Below are 20185 nucleotides of genomic sequence, written 5' to 3'. Positions count from 1 at the left end.
GGGTATAAGCCTTACGATTAGACGTCACCTCCGCAGCTTGGATGTAGTAGGTTTAGTTGCCTATTTGATCAAGTAGCTTCTCATTTTGTCTCATAAGGCGGCATGGATTCTAGCACTCAAATTTATATTCGGTATAAACAAATTTCTTTTTTCAGAAATTCTTTCCTTGCCATTGCCATGCTCCATTTTATATCCTCTCTACTTCGATCATCGTCAGTTACTTTGCTGCTCAAACAGCAAATCTCGTCTGCTACGTTTAGTGTGTCCTTTCCTAATCCAATTCTATCAGCATCACTTCATTTAATTTGACAACATTCCATTAGCCTTGTTTTACTTCTGGTAAGGATCATCGCATAACCTGCTTTCAAGACACTGTCTAATCCGTTCAGTTTAAATTCTAGATCCTTTGCCGTCTCTGACAAGTAGCGAATTAAAACCTCATATTCAGAGTTTTTTCACACCTTCCGCTCAGAGAAGAGGTAAGTCATTCTCTCGAAGAGAATTGGACACGAAGAAACATTAAAAGTTTCTTGACTAAGGATGCGCACAAGGACAATCTCCTCTTGAAAACAGTAAACTACTGATGCAAACCGTGCAAACCAAAACAACGCACTTTTAGTGTGCAGCACTAGTCGTATACGGAAGTGTGAGAAACGAAACATTTGTAATTACTTTTAACTCGCTGAGAAAGTGTAATACACTGCTTCTGACACAAGATCTCTCTGGTTCTCTGCGTTGGAAGGTACCTAATCCTAATTATTCCGGTGATCGTTTCATTAATAATAAGAAATTTATCGACAAGACACAGGAAATCGTCGTTTCGTGGGCTCACGAAGAAGGTCTGGTGGCCATATTCAGGTACCTTCAACACCGTAAAATTTTAATTTTCAAATAAACACACGCTTGCCGTGAAGAATTAGTGGAAGTAGAACCCGTAAATAAGTAGGACGCTGTTTTAATACGCCACACACAATTTGGTGGTAATTGGACTAGTATAAATAGAACCTGAATGAAAGCTAGTACTCAGTGGCGCTACATTTATGAAACTGCCTGCTCCAGCATGTTTTTGCGACGCCTCTACGCACGAAATAGGTCAGTTCCACTCGGAAATACGTACTAACCTGGAAATGAAGATATTCGATGCGACTGCTCCGGGCGTGCGTTACCCACTGACAGCTTGGACGCAGCGAGACGGCAGATAAAAGCGCTGCCGTCTCACGTGAGCCAACAGGATGTGATAGTCAGGCTGACGCATAGCACCGGTCGACGCTGTAGGAGGGGGGGAGGTGGGGCAGATCAAAGTCCACGTTACGTAACAACTGGCAACGCTCTGTCATTTCTACTTCTCCTTTTTTTCTCTTTCATTGCATATTCCGCTACGTAGCTTGTTATGATTTTGACAGTGTTGTCCTCTCCACATTTTTGCTACTAACAGAGAGAGACTGTGGTTGGTTTGTAAAAAATCGCGTGAAATCGGTGGAAGGAATCTCTCGTGACTTGCAAAGTGTTCCCAGAAGTCCAGCTAACCCAACGGCTTTTCATAGACCGGGGTGCAATGGTCGGGCAGCTCCTCATAAGCCACACATTTCTACAGTCAGTGATACGTGACGGTTGAGGCGCTGTGAAGAGCTACGTTACTGGACACGGGACGACTGTAAACGAGTGATTTGGAGCGATGGAAGAATTGGTGGAGGTACATCCTGTGGCAGTCCGAAGGAATTGTGAATTCCTGGAGGACGTTACCTGCCATCAACTGTAATACCAAAGTCAAACACAGAGGGATTGATATTACGGTGAGGGAGTATTTTTTCGTGATTTGCGTGTAGTCCCCTTACTGCTGCATATTTAATGCTAAATGCGGAAGGATGTGAGCACATCTTACAGCCTTGTCCACTGCTTATAGTAGAGGAGCAGGTAGGTAACGATCGTTGTACACTGCTCGCCATTACAGTTGGTACACCACGAAGATTACGTGTTACAGACGCGAAATATAACCGACAGGGAAAAGATGCTGTGATATGCAATTGATTAACTTTTCAGAGCATTCACACAAGGTTGGTGCCGGTTGCGACACCTACAACGTGCTGACATGAGGAAAGTTTCCTACCGATTTCTCATACACAAACAGCAGATGATCGGCGTTGCCTGGTGGAACGTTGTTGTGATGCCTCGTGTAAGGAGGAGAAATGCTTACCATCACGTTTCCGACTTTGATAAAGTTCGGATTTTAGCCTATCGTGATTGCGGTTTATCGTATCGCGATATTGCTGCTCGCCTTTGTCAAGATCCAATGACTGTTAGCAGACTATGGAATCGGTAGGTTCAAGAGGGTAATACGGAATGCCGTGCTGTATCCCAACGGCCTCGTATCACTAGCAGTGGAGATGACAGGCATCTTATCCGCATGGCTGTAACGGATCGTGCAGCCCCGTCTCGTTCCATGAGTCAACAGATGGGGACGTTTGCAAGACAACAACCATCTACACGAACAGTTCGACGACGTTTGCAGCAGTATGGACTATCAGCTCGGAGACCATGGCTGCGGTTACCCTTGACGCTGCATCAAAGACAGGAGCACCTGCGATGGTGTACTCAACGACAAACCTGGGTGCACGAATGGCAAACGTCATTTTTTCGGATGCATCCAGGTTCTGTTTACAGCATCATGATGGTCGCATCCGCGTTTGGCGACATCGCGGTGAACGCACATTCGAAGCGTGTATTCGTCATCGCCATACTGGCGTATCACCTGGCGTGATGGTATGGGGTGCCATTGGTTACACGTCTCCATCACCTCTTGTTCGTATTGACGGTACTTTGAACAGTGGTCGTTACATTTCAGATGTGTTACGACCCGTGGTTCTACCCTTCATTTGATCCCTGCGAAACCCTGCATTTCAGAAGGATAATGCACGACCGAATGTTGCAGGTCCTGTACGGGCCTTTCAGGATACAGAAAATGTTCGACTACTGCCCTGGCCAGCACATTCTCTAGATTTCTCACCAACTGAAAACGTCTGGTTAATGGTGCCCGAGCAACTGGCTCGTCACAATACGCCACTACTCTTGATGAACTATGGTATCGTGTTGAAGCTGCATGGGTAGCTGTACTTGTACACGCCATCCAAGCTCTGTCTGACTCAATGCCCAGGCGTATCAAGGCCGATATTACGGCCAGAGTTGTTGTTCTGGGTACTGATTTCTTAGGGTCTGTGCACCCAAATTGTGTGAAAATGTAATCACATGTCAGTTCTAGTATAATATATTTGTCCAAAGAATACCCGCTTATCACCTGCATTTCTTCTTGGTGTACCAATTTTAATGGCCAGTGGTGTAATTGGATGACAGTGAACGCTGTCATAAAGCAGCACCTGTGAGCCAAGGTACGTGTGCAGTAACATTCCTGAAATGACTGGGCTGGCCGGAGACCATGTGTGAACCCAAAGGTAAACCACTACGATGAATTAGAACATCGACTTCTCTCCAGTTGCCAGTATCCAAAATCACCAACTTCTTTGGTTTATGCGCGTAAGGACTTGAGGAAGAATAGGCTACCGTCCTTCTTCACTTATTCAGCATCTCACTGAAAGTGTGTCCAGTACAGTTCTGGTCGTCATAAAGGCGAAGTATGGATTTCAATCTTCTGACTGGTTTGATGCGGCCCGCCACGAATTCCTCTCCTGTGCTAACATCTTCATCGCAGAGTAGCACTTGCAACCTACGTCCTCCAATCTCTGTCTTCGTCTACAGTTTTTGCCCACTACAGCTCCCTCATTCCCTCATTCCCTCATGTCTTAACAGATGTCCTATCACCCTGTCCCTTCCCCTTATTAGTGTTTTCCACATGTTCCTTTCCTCTTCGACTCTGCGCAGAAACTCCTCATTCCTTACCTTATCAGTCCATCTAATTTTCACATTCGTCTGGAGCACATCTCAAATGCTTCGATTCTCTTCTGTTCCGGTTTTCCCACAGTACATGTTTCACTACCATACAATATACATTCTCAGAAATTTCTTCCTCAATTTAAGGCCGACATTTGATGTTAGTAGACTTCTCTTGGCCAGGAATGCCATTTTTTTGCATTGCTAGTCTGCTTTTGATGCCCTCCTTGCCCCGTCCGCCATTGGTTTTTTTACTGCCTAGGCAGCAGAATTCCTTAACTTCATCTACTTCGTGACCATCAATCCTGATGTCAACTTTCTCGCTGTTCTCATTTCTAGTACTTCTCATTACTTTAGTCTTTTTTCGATTTACTCTCAATCCATACTCTGCACTCATTATACTGTTCATTCCATTCAGCAGATCATGTAATTCTTCCTCACTTTCACTCAAGATAGCAATGCCATCAGCGAATCGTGTTATATATGTCCTTTCAACTTGAATTTTAATTCCATTCCTGAACCATTCTTTTATTTTCATCATTGCTTCCACGATGTGCACAATGAACAGTAGGGGCGGAAGGCTACATCCTTGTCTTACACTCTTTTTTAATACGAGCACTTCGTTCTTGGTCGACCACTCTAATTATTCCCTCAGGAAGGACAGACTCAGCATACAGGAAAGTCACAACAGCCTTCGGTGACATTAAAAGCAAGGGTGATAGCATTAAGAATGCACTGGGGATTCCACTGTTAAGTGCAGACGAGAGAGCGGATAGGTGGAAAGAATACATTGAAAACCTCTATGAGGGGGAAGATTTGTCTGATGTGATAGAACAGCCAATGTTGTACATATTGTACATGTCCCGTCTCTCCCTATGTCTTGATATTTCTTTAGTCTTGCTTCCATTATTAACCGCAACATTAGAATTGTCTCTCTCATGCCTCTACCTTTCCTAAAGCCAAGCTGATCGTCATCTAGCGTATCCTCATTTTTTTCCATTCTTCTTTGTATTATCCTTGTAAGCAACTTCGATGCATGGGCCGTTAATCCGATTGTACGATAATTCTCGCACTTGTCAGCTCTTACTGTCTACGGAATTGTGTACATGATGCTTTTTCGAAAGTCAGTTGGTAAGTCGCCAGACTCAGACATTCTACACACCAACGTGAATAGCCGTTTTGTTGCCACTTCCCCCAATGATTTTAGAAATTCTGATGGAATGTTATCTATCCCTTGTGCTTTATTTGATCTTAAGCACTTTTAAATTCTGATTCTAATACTGAATCCTCTATATCTTCTAAATCAGCTCCTGTTTCTTCTTCTATCACATCAGATAAATCTTCCCCCTCATAGAGGCTTTCAATGTATTCTTTCCACCTATCCGCTCTCTCGTCTGCACTTAACAGTGGAATCCCCAGTGCATTCTTAATGCTATCACCCTTAATTTTAATGTCACCGAAGACTGTTGTGACTTTAATGTATGCTGAGTCTGACCTTCCGACAATCATTTCTTCCTCGATGTATTTACATTTTTCCTGCAGCCATTTCGTATTAGCTTCCCTGCATTTCCCATTTATTTCATTCATCAGCTACTTGTGTTTCTGTATTCCTGATTTTACGGGAACATTTTTGTACTTCCTCCTTTCATCAATCAACTGAAGTATTTTTTCTGTTACCCATGGTTTCTTCGCAGTTATCTTCTTTTTATCTATGTTTTCCTTCCCATCTTCTATGATGGCCCTGTTTAGAGATGTCCGTTCCTCTTCAACTGTACTGCATACTGGGTTATTCGTTATTGCTGTATCAATAGCCTTAGAGACCTACAACCTTATCTCGTCATTACTTAGTACTTCCGTATCCCACTTCTTCCCGAGTTGGTTCTACCAGACTAATGTCTTAAACTTCAGCCTACTCTTCATCACTACCATATTGTGATCTGAGTATATGTCTGTTCTTGGGTACGTCTTACAGTCCACTATCTGATTTTGGAATCTCTGTGTTACCATGATGTAATCTACTTGAAACACTTCCGTATCACTCGGCCTTTTCCAAGTATACCTCCTCCTATTGTGATTTTTTAACAGTGTATTCGCTATTACTAGCTGAAACTTGTTAAAGAACTCAACTCTCTCTCATTCCTTGTCCCATGCCCATACTGTCCTGTAACCGTTTCTTCTCCTCCTTCCCCTACAACTGCATGGGGGCATGAAAGCTTTCATCTCCCTTTACATACTGTATTACAATGTCCTCATACACTTTCTCTATCTCTTCAGCTTGCGACGTCGGCATGTATACCTGAATTATTGCTGTCGGTGTTGGCTTGCTGTCGATTCTGATAAGAACAACCCTATCACTGAACTGATCACAGTAACACACTATCACAACTCTCTGCCCTATATTCCTATTCATAACGAATCCTTCTACCGTTGTACAATTTTCTGCTGTTGTTGATATTACCCTATACTCATCTGCCCAGAAATGCTTGTCTTCTTTCCACTTTGCAACACTGACCCCTACTATATCTATAATGAGCCTTTGCATTTCCCTTTTCAGATTTTCTAGTTTCCCTACCACGTTCAAGCTTCTGACATATAACTCCCTGACTGTAGAACATCATCCTTCCGTTGATTATTCAATCTTTTTCTCATGGTAACCTACCCGTAGGCAGCCCCTCCCGGAGATCCGAATGGGAGACTGTTCCGGAATCTTTTGCCAATGGAGAGATCATCATGACACTTCTTCAATTACAGGCCACACGCCCTGTGAATACACATTACGCGTCTTAACTGCAGTGGTTTCCATTGCATTCTACATTCACATGCCGTTGATCATTGCATGTTCTTCCGCCTATAGGGGCAGTTTCTCACCCCTAGGACAAGAGAGTGCCGTTGGCAGAATGAAGGTTGCTTCTTATGCCGGAAGTCTTCGGCCACCAATGCTGATTATTAATCAAAATTTAAGCAGCGGCGGGATTCGAACCCGAAGACGTTTTGATTATGAATCAAAGACGTTACCCCTTTTTTTCTCATTTTGTTCCATATTGTTCGTTGCATTTGTTCGGTGTGGATGTCCCACGACACCCGATCAAGTTAACCCTTTGACCGAAAACGCTGATCCTAAACCACAGGTGGACACGTATATCTAATAACATATCTTATTTTATCGTCATGATCATTTCTCCCTATGTAGCTGGGTGCCAACAGAATGTTTTCGCAATCGGAGGAGAAAACCGGTGATTGAAATTTCATGAGAAGATCCCGTCACAACGAAAAACGCGTTTGTTTTAGTTATTACCACTCCAACTCACGTATCATGTCTGTGGCACCACATCCGCTATTTAGCGATAGTACAAAATGTAATCAAGGGCTGCGGAATAGTCATCTGATATCGGACAATGAGGACCTCTCAGGTCATCACCAGCAGAAATCTCTCACAGGTCACCAACGGTACACGGAATGTGCATACACTAAGAACGCAGGTAACTTGGGAGAAATAAAATGAGAGATGAGAAACAACCAAGCAGATGTCCTAGGGCAATGCCAGACGAGATGGGGACATTATATAAATTCGTAGCAGAGCCTGGTAGAATGAAAGGAATGAAAGCGGCAGCATAAAAAGATATAAACGAGCGAAACGAGCTAGATTCAAGTCTGCCTGACTATGGTGACATGAGAGGAATCAGCAACAAAATAGATCTACAGGGTGGTCGGAAACAGTTGAAACGTCCCCTTAGAACAATTATGCACGACTATGCTTAAACTGATACACATTATTTTTAGCGCAACGCAATCTGACTTTCAATAATTCCTACAAAAGAATGGCCCTGACTAACAATAACCTATACCTTTCATGAATCACTTAGCTCACAAAAATCTTCGTTACTCAAACTACTGCAACACAGCGAGCGCCAATACTGCCAGCTAAATAAAAGATTCAAACTACTGAGGGCACTAACTACTGATAGGCATAGTTAGCAAATGAAAGATTTTGATAGACAAAAAACAGTGTATTTACCTTAATATTGTTCAAAAGTCATATTATATATATCAGCTCATGACATACAGTCTTACAAATTTACTGTCTCTGTCCAGATCATACGCTCTCGAAACTCCGCCATCTCCCCACATCCACCACTTCTGGTGGCTCACTTCCAACTGCGCAACGGTAAGTGCTGTTCACATCAAGCTGCCCAACACTACAATGGCAGACAACAATGCAAACTAGCCACAGACTACACACAGCGCAGCCAGTGATTTTCATACAGAGCGCTACGTAGCATTACCAATAAGAAAACCTAAACAGCCTACTTACACATTCTAAAAATCTGTAAGAATGTTGCAGAGTACATTAAGCTGGAAAAAGTGTTAAGAAAAAAATTCGATACGCTTCCCCGTTTCAGAGTTAATTAAGGTTTAAGTTAGCCTATCAGGCCGTTTCGCCCGCAGCTTCGGAAGGCCCATCAGAGACAGCGTCCTCAAACGTGTTCTTCGTTTGCTTTCCTAAAACGGAACAAGAGAGCGATACAGTAGTACGGATCAAATCCAAGTCAAAGGCTGCACAGTATAGTGTGCTGTCATCTAAGCTAAGAGAACAACTGGCACTAATTGTATCTGGCGGGACCCTCGATTTGCACGCGCAAAGGACTTATTGGTTGAGTTCAATGCTTATTAACCCGGTAACGGTGCAACGTTTCGAATTTTTTCTTAACAATTATTCCGCAGCACAATTTCCCCTGGAACACCCTTGCCAGCTCTTCAGGTTTTTTCTGAGCACTCTATATTGCTAAATGGCTAACCCAGTTGATGATGCACAGTGCTGCTTGCAGGTTGCCTGTCTAGCAGCTTCCAGGGGTAGCGAAAATTTGATTTTCAGTACTTCGTAGAATTATTAACCAAATCAAAAATTTGAAATTTTGTCAGAAACTGTTCCTGAAGAGATATAATTTTACTTTAAAGATTTAACACCATAAGACAAGCGTTACAGTTAGAACCTGTGTGTGTGTCTCGAGGCGGCGCAACTCATCGCGTGAAAGTACCCAGGTAATTTCATCCAGTATAGGAGAATAAGAGCACATACGACTTTCAACAAATTTTACACATATTCCAAATCTTTACGAAACTCTTTCTCATTGACAAACCCCACGAAATTGTGAAAGGAGAAGAGAGTTTATGGCTTGCTACATTTTTGCTGTCTGTGCCGTAGAACTTCACCATTAGGCATGAAGTTTTAATTTTTTACTTCTTTACTACAAACTCTATTCGCAACACATTCTGCAGACTGTATCCAAACGTACCACTGACCGTACCTGCAAAAGGTACGCTCATGTTCAGAAAAAAGGAACACCTTGAACGACTAGAGATAGCTCATTCATATTCACATGACATGTACGTTAGTATGTTCTGCAGAAATGGTTAGCATTTCAGCCATCTCGGTTCAACATTTGTTCTGCTGCCTAGTAAGCACAAGGTCCGCTACGGTTCCTGTTAATTTGTTCCATGCGTGATGGCATCGACGCGTATAATATGCGTCCTGTGGTATAACCATCCATGCTGGTTTCACCTGGTTCCAAAGTTCATATGCGGCGGTTGGCATTCGGTCACAGTACTGCTCTCGTCGTTTCACCACATCTAACACATTTTCGATTGGCGACAAGTCTGCTGATCTGGCGAGCCAGGGCAAAAGGTTGACATCCAGTGACACAAAGAAGGAACGTGTTCGCACAGCAACACATTATCGTGCATTGTCTTGCTGAAAGGATATCATTCACTTAGATCGCACTGGCCGCAGTGCCCTGGAAACGCACCAGATGTGAATTGTGCTTGTATCCAATAGCACATCATACCATAAGGCCTTGGGGCACATGAAAGAAGCTTTCAAGAAGATTGCAATGATAATTCCGACCCATATAAGACTTGCAATCGGGCGTACCCTAGGCGTCAGGTTTCTCTGGCGGCTGATCCTTTCACACCACAAACATCATCTTGGTCCTTTTCAGGACCACAGTTGACCATCATATCGATGAATATAGAAGGTATATCATCACCAAATGAAGAACTGTTACAATAGCTGTGCAGACAAACCAAGTGCGATGTACTCTGCATACAGGAGACCCACAGAAGCTGTGAAAAGGGCAGACCAAAAATAAACGGAATGCGACTGGCTACGGAAAGACCCCACCCAAAATACGGAAGTCCTATATTTGTCCAACCAGATGTACAGATAATATCATCAGTCTTTGCTGAAGCAAATGATATTGAAATCTTAAATTTGGAAATCAAAGGCTGTACAGTCACGTCGGTATACAAACCACCGGACGTTGATCTCAAATTCAATCTACCTGATAACTTTTATAGTCAACACACACAAATAGTGACTGGTGACTTCAACTGTCACAGCACCACGGGGGGCTATGAGCATGATGATGAGAATGGTACAGCATTACAAGAATGGGCGGAAGGCAATCATCTGAGCCTTATACATGGCCCTAAGCAACCTGTATCTTTCAACAGTGGCAGATGGAAACGCGGATGCAATCCCGATCTGATATTTTGCAGCGAGAACATCTCACGACAGTGCATAAAAACTGTCTGCAACCCTATTCCAAATACATAGCACAAATCGATCATGTGCGAAATCTAAGAAGCAGTTACACCACAGACAGTTCCGTTCAGAAGGAGGTTTAACTTCAGGAAAGCCAACTGGCCGAAGTTTACAGAAACGCTGCGCGCTGCAGTTCCCAATATTGAACCTTCACCTGACTCGTATGATACTTTTGTGAGGGCTGTAAAGAGCTGCTCCAGAATTGCAATTCCTCGGGGTTGTCGAACATCATACATTCCTGGTCTAACTTCAGAACTCAGTGCTCAATTTACAGAGAATAAGGTACTATTCGAAGAAGATCCCTTCGGAGAGAAAACGATATTGGCTGGGAATAAACTTATTGCATCTCTGAAAGAATCCAAAAGGAATTCTTGGATTAAAACTACGGAGAACTTGATCTCTTCAGGAACAGTCATAAAGCGTGGAGATTATTCAGACGCCTCAATAATGACCCAACCAGATCCATAGCATACTGTAACATTACTGCAGATCAGATAGCACACCAACTGCTCATGAATTGGAAAGGAAGCCATAGAATCAAAGTTCCGAAAGTACAGCAAGAGGCCCAAGAACAAACGAGGGATCTGACTCTCCCATTCGAGATATCTGAATTAAACAAGGTTATTAAGGAGAGCAAAATCGGTAAAGCATGCGGCCTAGATGACATCCGTATTGAGCAAATCAAGAATTTTGGCACAGAAACAAGAAAGTGGATCCTGCAGCTTTTCAACAACTGCATGAACCAGTGCCAAATACCAAAGATTTGGCGAAAGAGCAGGGTGATAGCTCTTCTGAAACCTGGAAAGGAAGCAAATCATCCCAAGAATTTCAGACCAGTTAGCCTTTTGAGTCACCTTTATAAACTGTTCGAACGTATGATTCTGAATAGAATCCTGCCAGTAATAGACCCTCTTCTCATACGCGAACAAGCAGGATTTGGACCAAACAGAAGGTGCACAGGGCAACTTCTGAATCTCACTCAGTTTATAGAGGATGGCTTTGAAACCCGTCAAGCAACGGGCGTGGTCTTCGTGGATCTCACAGCAGCGTATGATACTGTCCATCATCGGTTACTCCATGCAAAATTATACAATTTGATCAAGAACGCCCACCTCGTTAGACTACTCAGCACCCTCCTCCAAAACCGGTGTTCTTTTGTTGAATTTCAAGGACAACGCAGTCGCTGGAGAGTGCATAATAATGGTCTACCTCAGGGAAGCGTCTTGGCTCCACTTCTCTTCAACATTTATACCAACGACCAGCCATTGACCCCAAGCACAAGGAGATTCTTATATGCAGATGACCTAGCTCTTGCTACGCAGAGCTCATGCTTTGAAAGAGTGGAAAGAAACCTGACAACAGCATTTAGAACACTGTCAAGCTACTACAGTCGGAACCAACTCAGACCAAACCCTTGGAAGATTCAAGTGTGTGTCTTTCATTTATGGAATAGGGAAGCTAATCGTGAGCTACATATTGCATGGTCGGGCATCCAACTCCAGCATCATCACGCACCTAAATACTTGGGAGTCACTCTCGATATAACTCTCACATTCAAAACTCACTGCAAGAACACCAAAATGAAAATCTCCCCTCGAAACAACCTAATTCGCAAACTAGCGGGGACACAGTGGGGATCACATCCACAAACTATTCGCTGTTCTGCAGTGGCATTGTGCTTTTCTACTACTGAATATGCTTCTCCAGTCTGGTGCAGGTCATCTCATGCCAGACAAGTAGCCATTGCTCTCAACGAAACCTGCAGGTTGATCACAGGTTGCTTAAGATCTAGCCCAACTGATAAGCTCTACTGCCTGCCTGGAATAGCGCCACCATGGGTACGCAGAACAGTGGCTGCCAACAAGGAGAGACTGAAAGTGGAACAGCACAGTGCCCATCCACTGCACGGACATAATCCACCACAGCAACGGCTGAGATAACGAAAGAGCTTCCTGAGAACATCCGAGAAGCTCACCATTTCACCAGATAAGGCTAGGCTGGAGTTATGGAAGAAGTCGACGCCTCACCTGCAGACGCCAGAAGCTGAAGAACTGCCACCTGGACACAACGACAGCTGGCTGGTGTGGAAACCTTATACAGATTACGATCTGGAGTTGGCCGATCCAGTGACAACCTGAAGAGATGGGGCTTCATAGCAGAATATACGTCCTGTGATTGTGGACAAGAACAAACCACAAGCCACATGCTCCAGTGCCTTTTGTGCCCTACATCCTGCACGAAGATTGATCTCCTGCAAGCCACTCCAAGCGCCTTGGAGGTTGCAATGTACTGGGCACACGTAATATGTGTGTGTCCGGAAACACTGTATGATGCCATACCTGTCCCCAGTCTCGTCGGCCTATACTATACTGCCGTCTAGCACTTTTCTGCAGATTCATCAAAAGTAGGCGGAGAACCGGACGACGCGCACGTAACCCATACCATAATAAACGGCGACAGGCTGTCAGTCCTGATAGTATACTTTGTGTTACACTGTTCCACTGTTGTGCCAGAGTCAAGGAGGACGCAGACCTATCATGCAATGCCATTCGGATGAAGTGTCGGTCTTCTCGGGAAGAAGTCTCGGTAGTGCGACATGGCCCATCCCGGCCTTCCGCAAACCATTCTGCACTCATCCGTTGCACTGCCGAAACGCTTCGTCCCATACGATTAGCAATTTCCTAGCTGAATGCCTCACATTCATTCATGCCAATAATGCACCCTCTTTGAAAGTAACTGATTTGACGGAATGGTTCGCTCATACGTCTGCGAGGCATCAGTACGTCTGATCAAGTGACACCGATCCATTACATTCGGTTTATAGCGACAACGAGAGCATATCAATGTTGACCCTGAACCGGCGGGCCGACATTGTCCAAATGTTAATCATTTCTGCAGAACATATTAATGTAGATGTCCTGTGGATATGAAAACCTATGTCTGTCTTTTTCTGAACAAGAGGGTGTTTCATTGATCACAAGATATGATATCATCAACACTGAGATGCCTGAAAAACTAACTTTTGCTTTCCTTGAAACGGAACGGCAATTACCAGTTCAGTGTTCGATAAGGAGAACACTCAGTGAGTTCCAACAAACTTTAAACGTAATTCCAAATCTTTTCTAAACTTTTTCTAGGTTACAGGCTTAGCGGCAGATATTTAACACATCAACTCATTTGTAAAGTGATCATGCGTTTGGAGCTGTCTTATACGAGGGTTAAGTCGTAGCAACTTTGGCATATGGTCCGAAAATGTAGCAGCGCCGTAATCAAAGTAAATACATACGAAAGGCACTGACAAACAGTACCGGAACCAACCGACAGATTGTGAGTGCATGCGAGGATGGCTCAGTACCAGCGCATGAAGCATTCACTGTATACTTTGCCGTCCTACAACATGGATATAAGCACAGTGGAACAGTGAGTATATGTGAAAATTGCCATTCTGCATGGCACAAATGCTACTCAGTGCCATACAGAACTACGAGCAGCTGTGTGCGATAGGGCACAAACAACGAATATCACGTTCGTTCTGACGTTTGACAGCTACGGTATTCTGAAGTGTCACCCCGTTACGGACGGACAAACTGTCAATGCTCAGCACTTCTGCAACTTTTTGCTCTGTCATCTGTGATGTACACTTCGGCGAAAATGCCCGGCACTGCTGAATAATGCAGTTTTAATCCACGCTAACGCTTCAACCCACACTGAAGGCGTCATCAAGAACTGTGTATAACGCTGGGAGAGGGAATCCTCTCCCACCCATTCTAATCACCAGACCTCAGTCCACGCGATTTTGACCTCGTTCCGGAACAGAGAAAACATTTCATAGGAGGGTCTTTGCAAACAGGGCCGAAATCTTCACTGCATTTCGAAAACAGGTGGCACATATTGATGGCAATTTTGGGGGAGGGACTACTTTGAAGGACTGTAGTTGATTGTATTTCAGTTTTGTTCCATTTGTATTCGTGCACAAAAATCTACACTGAGTTCCAATGCGTGTGCTTCATCTCAGCCTTTGCCGTGACCTCCTGTACTGAAAACCTGTTTTATGTTGGTGTTCAGATAGACTGCTTTACCGCTTTAATTCACATCGTGGAATTCCCATGTTGTCGCTTGATCGTAAGATGTGCCACAGTTGCCATGTGTTATGGAATGACCCTCGTGAATGAGAGTTCTGTACTTCATAGAATTATCGTTGGGGGGGGGGGGGGGGTCTGTCTACTACTAAGCGGCTACTACTGCTAGTTCCTTCTGTAATTTTACAACGGTTTTATCATCTTTGAAGCAACCTTCGTCGCCTTTCTCTTAAGCAGTCTTTCTGTCTGGATCTCAGTTAACTAACATCTTTGGCAGTTAAGGTGTCCCAGCTTTTTATGAACGCGTTTCGCTGGCCACTTTCTTTGCTCAGACAATTAAATAACTAGGATAACCACATTGTTCATGAACGTCTGTGTACTTTCTCAAGTGCCCAAGCGATGTTGCTGTGACTTTTGGGAGCACATTTGCAGGCTTAACTAGACAAGTAAAGTGTCTGTCTTACCTTGCGTTTATCCGTAGTATGGGACCTGCCGGTTTCATGAGTTGGCAAATCTATTTTACATTAACTTGGTAGTGGGATGCAGTTCTTGTCGTCACTGGCGTCAGTTAACCGAAGACAGAGAGATCGTGTCCGCCCTCTATCGAACTGCATAAAAATTATGCGTATTAATCGTACTTAACTGCTTGTCTATCGTATTTTCGGAGATGGGGGCTTAGGAACAGCCCAGCATTTGCCCAAACGAGCGTGGAAAACCGCATAGAAACAGTCAGACTGAACGGCGTCACAGACCAAGGGGCGTTAATTGCCCCCACCCCCACCCACCATCCCCATGGATTCTATCTGAGTCTGGCTCAGCCTACTCGAACTATGGCACTGCGCGTTGAGCTATACGAGCACATCATACACGGCACTTGACCAGTATACACATCGCGATATTCCTGTACATGTAATATACAAACGAGAGTGTGCAAGATATGCAGGCAGGAAGAACAATTGCGTTTTCACCTGTATACTGGAATGTCCTAAATCGAGGTACCCGTGGAACTAGATTGACACGGCCCGGTGCCTGAGTGGCCTCGAAATCTAATATCGCATGCGAAGGGCATAGCCACTATCAGATGAACTGACAGCGCCCATCTTGTCCATCGCGTGAGGAAATGTAAGCTGCGATCAGCACTAAGTCGGACATCCCTTACGGGAGGCAGACTTTTCCATTTGCCGTGGCAAAAGAAGGGCTCTCTCTCTCTCTCTCTCACTCTCTCATTTTCTGTCAGTGTGTGTATGCGTGTGTGTGTGTGTGTGTGTGTGTGTGTGTGTGTGTGTGTGTGCACCTTTCTCTTTCGAATCATTCGAATACTGCAGGTTTCTGTAAGCCACCTGATCCGTCTAATTTTCTTGATGTAATCTTGTATTCGTGTTTTATTAACAAAGAACTTGACAAATTTTACTCGTTTCTTTTTTCATTTAATAGTGTACTACACAAGTGTTGCCCATGCAAAAACAGCTTGTTTAAATTATCCTCCGTGGATCCAGTACAGTTCGATAACTTCAGACAAAAGAGACTCTTGCGAAACACAGGTTTATACACTGAGGTGGCTAAAGTCGTGAATGACTCCCAGTACTGCCCGGCACAGTGCAGCTACTCGGCGTGACACGAACTCAACAAGTCGTTGGAAGTCCTGTACAGAAATATTGTGCCATGCTACCTCCTCAGCAATTCTCAACTGCCAATGTGTTCCCTATGCAGGATTTTGTGCACGAACTGACCTCTCGATTATGTTCCATAAATGTTCGATGGGATTCATGTCGGGCTATCTGGGAGGCCATATTATTCGCTCGAACTGTCCAGAATGTCCTTCAACCCAATCGCAACAACTGGGCCTGGTGGCATGGTGCATTCTCATCCATAAAATCCTATCGTTGTTTGGAAACATCAAGTCCATTAATGGCTGAAAATGGTCTCCAAGTAGCCGAACGTAACAATTTCCAGTCAATGATCGGCTCAGTTGGCCCAGAGGGCCCATTGCATACCATGTGAACACATCCCACAACCGTTACGGAGCCACCATCAGCTTGCACATTGCCTTGCTGACAACTGGGGTCCTCACCTTCGTAGGATCTACCATCAGCTCTTACTAACTAAATCCGGGAATCATCTGATCACGCTAACGTTTTCCAGTCGTCTAGGCTCTAACCGATATGGTCGCGAACCCAGTAGAGTCGCTGTAACCGATGTCTTGCTGTTAGCAGGCGCATTAGTGTGGGTCGTCCGCTGTCATAGACTATTAATTCCAAAGTTTCCGCAATGCCTTAATAGATACATTCGTCGCACGTGTCACATTGATTTCTGGGGTTATTATAAGCACTCTTAGCACTAACAATTCTACGAAAACACCACTGCTCTCGGTCGTTAAGTGAAGGCCGTCGACGGCTGCGTTGTCGCTGGTGAGAGGTAATACCTGAAATGTGGTATTCTCGGCACTCTTGACACTGTGGGTCTTGGATATTGAATTCTCCAACTACACTCCTGGAAATTGAAATAAGAACACCGTGAAGTCATTGTCCCAGGAAGGGGAAACTTTATTGACACATTCCTGGGGTCAGATACATCACATGATCACACTGACAGAACCACAGGCACATAGACACAGGCAACAGAGCATGCACAATGTCGGCACTAGTACAGTGTATATCCACCTTTCGCAGCAATGCAGGCTGCTATTCTCCCATGGAGACGATCGCAGAGATGCTGGATGTAGTCCTGTGGAACGGCTTGCCATGCCATTTCCACCTGGCGCCTCAGTTGGACCAGCGTTCGTGCTGGACGTGCAGACCGCGTGAGACGACGCTTCATCCAGTCCCAAACATGCTCAATGGGGAACAGCTCTGGAGATCTTGCTGGCCTGGGTAGTTGACTTACACCTTCTAGAGCACGTTGGGTGGCACGGGATACATGCGGACGTGCATTGTCCTGTTGGAACAGCAAGTTCCCTTGCCGGTCTAGGAATGGTGGAACGATGGGTTCGATGACGGTTTGGATGTACCGTGCACTATTCAGTGTCCCCTCGACGATCACCAGAGGTGTACGGCCAGTGTAGGAGATCGCTCCCCACACCATGATGCCGGGTGTTGGCCCTGTGTGCCTCGGTCGTATGCAGTCCTGATTGTGGCGCTCACCTGCACAGCGCCAAACACGCATACGACCATCATTGGCACCAAGGCAGAAGCGACTCTCATCGCTGAAGACGACACGTCTCCATTCGTCCCTCCATTCACGCCTGTCGCGACACCACTGGAGACGGGCTGCACGATGTTGGGGCGTGAGCGGAAAACGGCCTAACGGTGTGCGGGACCGTAGCCCAGCTCCATGGAGACGGTTGCGAATGGTTCTCGCCGATACCCCAGGAGCCACAGTGTCCCAAATTTGCTGGGAAGTGGCGGTGCGGTCTCCTACGGCACTGCGTAGGATCCTACGGTCTTGGCGTGCATCCGTGCGTCGCCGCGGTCCGGTCCCAGGTCGACGGGCACGTGCACCTTCCGCCGACCACTGGCGACAACATCGATGTACTGTGGAGACCTCACGCCCCACGTGTTGAGCAATTCGGCGGTACGTCCACCCGGCATCCCGCATGCCCACTATATGCCCTCGCTCAAAGTCCGTCAACTGCACATACGGTTCACGTCCACGCTGTCGGGGCATGCTACCAGTGTTAAAGACTGCGATGGAGCTCCGTATGCCACGGCAAACTGGCTGACACTGATGGCGGCGGTGCACAAATGCTGCGCAGCTAGCGCCATTCGACGGCCAACACCGCGGTTCCTGGTGTGTCCGCTGTGCCGTGCGTGTGATCATTGCATGTACAGCCCTCTCGCAGTGTCCGGAGCAAGTATGGTGGGTCTGACACACCGGTGTCAATGTGTTCTTTTTTCCATTTCCAGGAGTGTATTTCTGAATGCAATGTACCAAGCGTCTAGCTTCAGGTACCATTCCGCGCTCAAAGTTCGTTAATTCCCGTCATGAGGCCACAATCACGTCGGAAACCATTTCTCATGTACAAATCACAGCTCCGCCAATGTACTGCCGTTTTATAGTTCGTATACGCTATACTATCGCCATCGGTTTACGTGCGTATCCGTATGCCTACCCAAGCACGACTTATGACCCGTCCTCTCAGTTTTAATTCCGCCAGTATCCCGTCTCCTACCTTTCAAACTTCAGAGAAGCTCTCATACAGACCTTACTGAACGCTTTGGGTAGCTCAGATGGTAGAGCATTTGCCCGCGAAACACAAATGTCCCAAGTTCGAGTCTCGGTCCGGCACGCAGTTTTAATCTGCCAGGAAGTTTCACTGTGAGGTATGCATATTATTTTGGTCACTCTGTACATTTAATATTATAATTGTAAATATCCGTATGTATAGCTAGACTGAACAAATAATGTAACTGAGTACTCTTTGACTATTGCTAAAATATCTTTATGTTGCTACAACGCCTCTGACTGTGAGCGCTGCCAATGCTACAATGTTGAATAGCAGGTGATACTTTGACGAACAATCGGGAATTTTTTTTATAAGTGTGATATATGGTTGAAAGAATTGAAGTATAAATATTTTTTATGCAGTTATGGAGAGCAGTAACGAAGCTCAGATATTAGGATTGTTATTTGGATTCCTCTGATAGGAAGATGGGATTCTCCTTGCTTAAATTTACTTCTTTAAGTCATGTTAGCTAAATACTGTTGTGAACATTCAGTTGAGTTTTAAAGCCTTACTTTTGAATATAGAGTTACATCTGAATTTTTTTCAGAAGTCATTTCTTAACAGTTTAAATTGCCACCTTTCGTTGAGTTTATTACGTAAGTATACACATTGCATTTTGTGATACGGAATCTTCAGTCTCAGTTTTTAATTTTGCTTTTCTGCTGTATGCTGTGTGCTGCATTCAAAATATCTGTAAAAAGTGTTTGTGAAGGCACGAGGTATCTGAAAATACAATTTACCTAGAGACAGGAATTTCTTTGTAAGAATTTATTTCAGAAGTCAGGTTACATTTCGGGTAGCGATACATTATGACAGAAACAGTTAGCTGCAATTTGCAGGCAGTGTTGAGCAAATCATATTAAGCTCTTGTATAATTCAGTATAGTCAGAGATTTGCACACTACACGAGTTTAAGTTAGGAATTAGTTTACTTGGTAACCTCCTTTGAGAAACTTTGGTAGACAGTCTTAGGAAGATTGATTCAGGGAGAAAGAATCAAACAAGCGGTTAAGTTACATCAGTACTTGTTTACTAATTCATTAACGATACCTGTTTCTCTTTAAGTATCAATGTTCTGCTTATTGTTGACTGCCGTGAATTCTTCGTTGCAGCTATATTTTTGCAGAGGTTGCTATTGTCAATGTGAAAGATCCTGGTTCTAATGTATGACTATCTTAACAGTAACATTTTTCTTTGTACGTCGTACATTCTACCTACCTCCTCAGACTCTCAATTAATCATTTCAAACCCCCTTGCAAGAAGGAACAAATTCGATTGTCTTACGCAGTCAAAATCGAGATCACAAAATGGAATCAATTTATCCACTGGAAAGGCACAAGATGGAGACACTAACCTTCCCTCACTTAAACGGAATGACGCTGCACCAGGTAAAGAGCTAGCA

The 20185-nt window shown here is 44.6% G+C and overlaps 1 protein-coding gene across 1 annotated transcript in view; it reads right to left on the bottom strand.

Annotated features, from left to right (window-relative positions):
• Positions 1–1268, bottom strand: part of LOC126352417 (phospholipid hydroperoxide glutathione peroxidase-like) — a 43792-nt gene extending 42524 nt beyond the window's left edge. Inside the window, exon 1 of the mRNA XM_050002686.1 lies at positions 1122–1268. The gene's annotated coding sequence lies outside the window, so the exon portion shown is untranslated. The remainder of the gene's footprint in view (positions 1–1121) is intronic.
• Between the last annotated feature and the right edge of the window lie 18917 nt (positions 1269–20185).

The sequence above is a fragment of the Schistocerca gregaria genome, chromosome 1 (assembly GCF_023897955.1).
Source record: "Schistocerca gregaria isolate iqSchGreg1 chromosome 1, iqSchGreg1.2, whole genome shotgun sequence".
Classification (NCBI taxonomy): domain Eukaryota; kingdom Metazoa; phylum Arthropoda; class Insecta; order Orthoptera; family Acrididae; genus Schistocerca; species Schistocerca gregaria.
Note: the sequence above shows the minus strand (reverse complement) of the source record. Positions and strands in the feature narration are given on the sequence as shown.